The 8,080-nt window shown below is 27.4% G+C and overlaps 2 long non-coding RNA genes across 2 annotated transcripts; both read left to right on the top strand.

Moving 5' to 3' along the window:
• Nucleotides 1-3,992: 3,992 nt before the first annotated feature.
• On the top strand, nucleotides 3,993-4,727 carry LOC122851954. Its single transcript, XR_006373773.1, has 3 exons — nucleotides 3,993-4,102; nucleotides 4,289-4,488; nucleotides 4,613-4,727. It is a non-coding gene; the product is annotated as an uncharacterized LOC122851954 (long non-coding RNA).
• A 1,121-nt stretch (nucleotides 4,728-5,848) lies between these two features.
• LOC122851951 lies at nucleotides 5,849-6,737 on the top strand. Its single transcript, XR_006373770.1, has 3 exons — nucleotides 5,849-5,940; nucleotides 6,130-6,259; nucleotides 6,536-6,737. It is a non-coding gene; the product is annotated as an uncharacterized LOC122851951 (long non-coding RNA).
• The last annotated feature ends 1,343 nt before the right edge of the window (nucleotides 6,738-8,080 follow it).

Below are 8,080 nucleotides of genomic sequence, written 5' to 3'. Positions count from 1 at the left end.
TATTTCAAATTAATCGAAAACAATAAAAACATTGACGTATCGAACGAAAAAAAATTTTAGATTCTACTAAAGAAGAAAAACAATTTTTTGGAAAAAAAGCAAAGCATGGACAGTAAATTTTTCTATTACCCTAGTAAACAATTGAGGGTGTTAAATGAAGTAACAGGTGAAAATTGACGGCTGGGAAAAGGCTCGTTAAGCCTGATTGATAGACTACGAAGTGTACTTCAAATCTGGACTATTCACAAAGTATCTGTCTGTGCCGGGACCGCATCAGCTTTGTCCTTCGATATATATATACAGACTGTCCCATTTCAATCTGATAATGGATTTTTCTGGAAATATATAGTTTGAATTAAAAAATAATTGAAGTAAAAGTTGTAGGATTTGGAGGAAGACACGAAACGAAGAAAAGAAAAAATTCAAAATGGCGGAGTTTGAGGCATAAACATAGTTTTTTGAGATGGATACCTATATTTTGTTTTGTAAAAAAAAGTTTTTTACATAAAAACTAACATTTTTTATTTGAAAAATTTTTCGGTCAAATCAATTTTTCTTTCGGCCCAATTTTATCTGTTAATGACTTTTTCTCGGAAAATTTGCCCATAATCAAATAATGATTTTCGAAAAAAAAGTGGCTTTCAGATAAAATCATGCGAAAAAAAAAAATCAAAAAATTAAAAAATGGCGGAGTTAGAAGTATGAGCGAAGTTTCGAAAAAAAAGTTGAATTTTCCGAAAAATTTTATTTAGAAATATGTTAGTCCTGATGTGAACGATTTTTAAGTAAAAAAAAAATCCCACCTAAGCTTGAACAAACTATGTTCATACTTCAAACTCCGCCATGTTGATTTTTTTTTTTTTTTTTGTGTTTTCCTTTCTAAACCCTACAACTTATCGAACAATCATTTTTGAATTGAAGTTATATTTTTCGAGAAAAATCCGTCAACAGATAAAATCGGGCTAAAAAAAAATTGACGCTCTCTTAAGGTTGAATGTAAATAGAATTTTCCACTATACGATTTTTGATTTTTCGATTTCATATTAAAGCTAAAATAATTATCTATCTTGTTGATTTTTTTCGGAATTTTCGTGGGTCGTTTTTTTTTTAGATAATTGATGTCAAAGTTGACAACTTTAACACGTAGATATAGGGACTGAACACATATTTTCTCCTGTAGCTCAAAAAGTTTCTATACGATTTTCTTTAATTCACTATCAGCTTATAGTTTATGATAATACGGATTTTTTAAGCCCTCAACAATAAATTTCATCTGTTGATTTTAAAAGATATTTAATTATCAGAATCAAAATTTTCTATCATTAGCCGTCATTCTCTCTCTTTTATTCGTCGTGCTGTCTCATGTTTCTTGGCTGTGGTAGTATGTGTGTGTCTATCCAGATAGACTACATACACACATACTACCAAGAGCCTGTCAGTATAGTGAATATATTTTGGACAGAGGGGCACTGAAAATATTTTTTATAACCATATGCAGATGCGCGACCTCTCGGGCCCAAACTTCGTCCACCGATGCGATTTACATTCAACCTTAAAATAGTCGCTCTTTTTTTTCTGTTTCCGTAATCAATTCGAGCCATATTTTTTTAAAAAAATCCCTTATCAGATTAAAATAAGACACGTCAGACAGTGTTTTTCGTTCTTGATTTATTAATTTCTCAAAAAATTATTCAAATTATAATCTGAAAGGTGCTCAAAAATTTCTCATATTCTCCCGATTATTTATTTATAAAAAAAAAATTTGTGACCCGTTAGACTCGTGGGTTAATTATTTTATTTATGTGTAAGAATCTTTGGCGTGTTCGTCCAATCAAATTGGAAATAATAAAAAAAACACGGCCGTGTCAACCTAGACCGGGAATGTCTTGTAAAAAATTTATTAAAAAAAATTTAATTTGTACTAATTTGGACCACATTTTTTTTAAGGCGACACGATACCCGATTCTGCATTATCATAACTACAATTTTCAAAACAACTTTTTTAAAAAACTACGTGTTCAAAAATTCTATAAATCGAGCTGAAAATGTCTTTAAGTACCCTCGAGGGCATCCAACTCTTTTTTTTTCGAAATTCTAAAATTTTTTTTCAAGACAATAATTTTTGAAATATTTTCAAAACAACTTTTTTCAAAAACTACGTGTACAATAATTATAAAAATTTACTGGTATATTGCCTTCGCTGTCTCCAAGAGCATCCAACTTTTTTTTTTTCAAAATTCGAAAATTTTTGTAGTCGGTAAACTAAAAAAAAAATTTCAAAACAACTTTTTTCAAAAACGATTTGTACAAAAATTCTAAAAATTTAGCAGCAAACTTATTTAAATACCCTCGAGGGCATCCAACCCTTTTTTTTCAAAATTCGAAAATTTTTTCAGTCGTAATTTAAAAAAAAAATTTTTCTTCATTTGAGATTTTAAGTTTTTCTCCGAAATTTCCATGGGTTTTTTTAAAACGTTTGTTTTTACCATTGAGTATCTATTTATTCTGGTTTCTTTATTTGTCGTTTCAAAAGCTATCAATATTCTAATTGTTTAGATACTTTTATTTGAAAATTCGATATCTTTTTTTCTTAAATTGAGAGAATCATGATTTCTATCATACTTATTTGGACGTCTCAGCACTTCGAAATAATTGATTACAAGAAATATTTTTTTCAAGTAAAATGCCCTCTTTTCAAAATCGCATGATGATTCTTTTGGAATATTAAATATTTTTTCAATTGAAATTACAATTCTACCGTGAAAATTCTTCGGGTTTTTTTTTTAATGTTCGTTTTTACCATTGGGTTACAATTTATTGTGGTTATATGACATAGTTCTGCGAAGTTATTTATCGTGGGATCGAAGTTTGATGTGACTCAGTGATTGTTTCATTCTTTTGAAAAAGAAATCAAATCGTCTATAAATACTATTTTTTGTTCCGTAATCAAAGTTACTCATTAAAGTCTTTAAACAGTCTTTTCGAAAGAAATAAATCTTTTCCAATCAATAATAATTTTGGGACAATGAATACACAATTGCTTCTATAAAAGAATATTTTTTCGTTACTCGGCATCTTAAAAGTGCTCGTAAATCCTACATTGTACCATAGTAATTTGAAAGAATTTATTTTTTTCCTTTAAATTCATGGAAAACTGCAATGGTTAACATGTCAAACTTGAGATGTTGAGTTAAAAATTATTATGTATCATAGCAATTTTTATTACTTGGAATACTTTTTGATAGATGGTGCTATTGATTGATAGATTTGATTGCAGAAATTATAATGTGCCATAGTAATCAGTTGGCATCTGCGCATTGATCTGAAATATCGTTGATTATTCTAGATTGCCAGTGATTAAAGCACGGATATTGTTTAAGTGAATATAATTATTGAAGTGATAAATTATTGTTTGTATTCTTGATCAAAGTAAGTAAATTACCTAATGAATGATCATAGATTCAATGTAATCAGAGATAAATCTTCGGTATTTTTCTTGTTTTTTTATTGTTTAAAACTGTTTTTTTTGTTATTTTTTTTCTTTAAACTTTTTTCATTCTATTCTGTAATTATTCGATGCCAATAAATTCGAAAAGTTATAAAAACTACTGTTCATATATTTGATAATAAAAAATAATAATAAAAAAATATGATAAAAAAAAAAAAATATCAAAACAGCATGTGTAATATAGAAGATAAAAATACAAGTGACTAGGTTTTCATTATCCAGAAAATTCTTATTATTTTCTTATATTCTATTGTATTCAAAAAATATATTTTCAGTTTCTCATGTTGATATTCATTCTTGTTTGTACTTTATTTGTATATTTTATTTTTGTAGAGTAATAATAATATTGTATCATCTGGCTGGCTACAAGATTCATTATTATCACAAAATATAAGACCATCAATAAGAACACATCCAACTGAATTAAACAAAGCTGCACTATTCGCACCTATTCGGCAACAGGGAGCATCATCATGACAAAATACAACATCACAATCATGTACATTATCAATACAAAATAATAATAGCGATGATCCATCAATTACACCAACAAGTACATCAACAAATACAATCCATAGAGGCAGCAGAACTACGGTACATATATTGTGTTATATAATTTATGTTTGCATGTTTCTTTCAACGTTGAAAAAAAGATATCTCTAATTTTCTAACGTTGCCATTAATTTTTTATTTCATTTAATTTATGTTTTATTTTCCGGGGTGCTATTCAAGGCAAAAACAGATAAAAAAAAGCTAGCAATTTGCGTTTTCTTTCATCAGATGACGAAAAGTAATATCAACAAGAACCAATACTAACAAGAGTAACAACATCAGTACAAAGTACATTACTATCAGCTACATTGCCGATACAAAGTCTAACATCAGCTGCATTGGCGATACAAAATATCAAGAATAATAATTCTTTAGTTACATCAACAAGTGCACCAACAAATTGAATTCAAGAAAACAACGAAGCTACGGTACATCTATTATTTTGTAGAACATAATTTATTGATTCATTTCTTTATTCCATTGTTTTTTTTTTATTCATTTTTTTTCTTTGTAAATTAAAAATAAAATGTTTTTCATTATTTATTGTTTCAGAAATTATAGTCAATCTTAAATAGTGATTCTAAAGGCAAATCGATTTTATCGAGCTTTCATATCAGACTAAAGAATAAAAATTCAACAAAAAGATTCATACTACCTAGAGTTTGCGAGGCAATTGCCGAGTTCGTTCCCGCTTCCCCGAAATGCCCGGATTAATTTTGGGGGGCGGGGCACGTTCATCCGAGTTCGTTCCCAAAAAAAAATCCGAGTTCATTCCAATCGTTTCCCCTACCGTGTCCCCTCCACTTTGCCAGTTCGCTTTTTTCCGGAGACCGAATTCAACCGAGTCTAGCCGGTGCAGCACGATTCGTAATTCCACCAACCATCGATCAAGCATGCCCGAATCTAACCGAGTCTACCCGGTGTAGCACGACTTTTTAGTATTATTAAGATATTATTGATTAATATCAAATATTTATACTTCATTAATTGACTTATTAATTAAAATACCAATTTTATAATTAGTTTATTAATTAATTAATTAATTTTAATTGAGATTACTATTTAATATAAAGTTTGACTTTTATATATTGACATATATATCGAATTTATTTTCTATACGGTTATTTATTTTATAAGCAAAAAGTTACTAATTATGACTTATATTTGAAGAAAATAAATAAAAATAATGAATAATTGATAAAAAAAAATATTATATTTATAACATACAATATGCATAGATGTATTTTGTATCAAAATATAGTATTTATTTTATTATATTATTATTTATTTTTGTTATTTCATCATTGACCTTATATATATTACCTTTATTTTTACTTTCTACATATTTTAAAGAATATAAATGTACATATTAAATAATAAAAAATATTATATTTATGTATATCATATCAAAATATATAATATTTATAATATTAGATTTTTATTTTTTATTTTATTTCATATATTATTTATTTTTAAGCACTCAAAATAAATTATTTTATATTGACATTTATATTTTACTTTGACTTATATTTGAAAAAATATAATATATATATATATACAATATACATTATATGTATATAAAACACATTTTTAAACATGCCTGCAATTTGCCGCGAATCCTAAGCCTGGAAAAAATGTGGAGGGAAATGTTAAGGGAGGGGGTATCTAAAACTAAAATAGGGGAAATCGTGATGGGAACGAACTCGGCTGCAATAGTTCCGCCCCCGGGAACGAACTCGGATTTTTTTTTGGCCTTAATCCGGCTTGGGAACGAACTCGGTACCAGCCGTTTGCGACTAAATAACACGGTATATAATTAAGTAGGGGACTGATCAATTAACAAGTGATTTGCCAGAAAACAAATCATTAGATAATTTAAAGTAAGTTCAATTTTTTATCTTGATTCAAAAACACCTATTGTGAATGTATACATTTACAAAGTATAGAAAACAAATATTTAATTTAAAAATCCCCCTCAGTTAATATTATTTAATTTTTGTTTTCTAAATTACTTAAAAATAATCAATCAAAGATTTTGTTTATTGTAAGAAATGCAATTAATTTCACAGAATCACGACTGGTTCTAAGAAAATATTGATCCTGACATAAATGATACAGAAACTATTAATAATGTAAAATGATCAGATACAAAAGTATACACTCGAGAAGCGTCGTGACGGATTCTTGGTTCATTTGCAAGTAAGATAAATTTATTATTCAATACAATAAATTTCCTATCAATATAATCTAATAATTTGTTTTTCTATCATCATGATAAATATTGTAAATACAATTGATATAGTTAATTATTTATCAAATTATCTTCATTAATAATTTATTGCTTTCATTTTTTTTTTAATAGTTAAACTATGACTTGATGATTAATTATTATTATTTTATTTGTTTATTTTCGAGAAGAAAAAATTATTCTTCTGTATTGGTTTTTTGTTTTTAAACTTTTTAATCCTTTTTCAGTCTGCTGTCAATATAGAAGACATATTGACATGAACAAACCGAAAAAGACAGAGTTTGCAACATCAACCAGAGGCACTTATTGTCGGACCACTAACGCAACCTGCTGCATCTTACATTGTTTTTGAAGATACTCTCTATTCTGCAGAGTCGTGTCTATGAGCTGTTGATTTAACTTTGATAATCTGTTTAATTACATATTATAAGTACTCAATTTGTAGTTTTTCGTTGTGGCTATTTATACAACAAGCATTTTTTGATATACAAACGTCATTTGACAAGGTCAGTAACGTACTAGAATCTCTTATTGGAGAAGTAAAATCCATTTTACGTGAATGAGAGTGACTTTTTTTTTATTTTTTTTTTTTTTAAATCCAAAATCTTTGAATCCAAACATAAACATTCATTTGTTATTTTCGTCAAGGCAATGTTGGTAGTGATGATGAGCTTATCAAACATACTATATTTAATAATTCAAATAAAAATATTTACCGGTGTTGTGAACAGTCATGCACTAAAACTTTTTAGGGATTAAAATCTTTCACACGTCATCGTAAAACTGTTTATAACAAAACGTTTAATATTAAAAAAAAAACAATTACAAATATGTGATGATAACAGGCCTTCAACATTTTGAGAAATAAATATGGATAAACAAAACGAATTTTGATCTACTTTTTTACAAAATAATATAAAAACTTCAAATTTTTGGGCTTAAGCTAATGATAAACTCCATGATAATAATGATGAAAATAATATTAATGAAAACTTCAAATTTATTTCTCCAGAAAATATTGATATGAACATGTTAACATTTATTAGCAGCTGATATAATATATTAGAACTCCCTTGAAATACAATAGATTTGATTGTACTAATGTTATTAATTTAATAACAGGCACTTTTAATTCATTTTCAAATCAATATTACACAGACATTAAAAAAAAAAAAAAGATATTCAAGATAAAATATTTATTTCTGAAATAATAGAAAAACTAATTTGTGAATGAGATACATTTAAAACGAAGCGGAAACGATTTATGCAATTCGAGAAAAATGGAACTTTCTCCTAAGTGTTTTCAGAGTGGTGAATAAAAAGATTTATAAAAATTACAGAAAACAATAATTTATAAATTAGTTCTACAGTATGCACAATTAATTCAAGTCTCAGGAGTTCTAAAAATATTTTTTGAAATACCGGAGTAATATTCTAAGATTATTAATTACGTCAGCAAACTCGAAAATTGTGACGATCAAATTATAAGTAATTTCATACAGGGATATTCGGGGAAAATTAAAAAAAATCATTTGGTGATAAAATAGCATGATTCCCAGTAGCCATATAACATGATGATTATGAAGTTAATGATTCGTTAGGTAGTCACAAAGTATTGTCGAAATGTATTGCAGTCGGTTTTTCCATACTTTGATTACCTCCAGACATGCGCTCTAAATGAGAAAATATTTATTTATTTATTTATTTAATACGATAGATGGAAAAATGGCGAATAGTAAATGTAATTTTTACGGTGCAATTGATGTACTTCG

This window comes from Aphidius gifuensis, linkage group LG3 (assembly GCF_014905175.1).
Source record: "Aphidius gifuensis isolate YNYX2018 linkage group LG3, ASM1490517v1, whole genome shotgun sequence".
Taxonomy (NCBI): domain Eukaryota; kingdom Metazoa; phylum Arthropoda; class Insecta; order Hymenoptera; family Braconidae; genus Aphidius; species Aphidius gifuensis.
The sequence above is the reverse complement of the archived record's forward strand: the minus strand, read 5'-3'. Positions and strand labels throughout refer to the sequence as shown.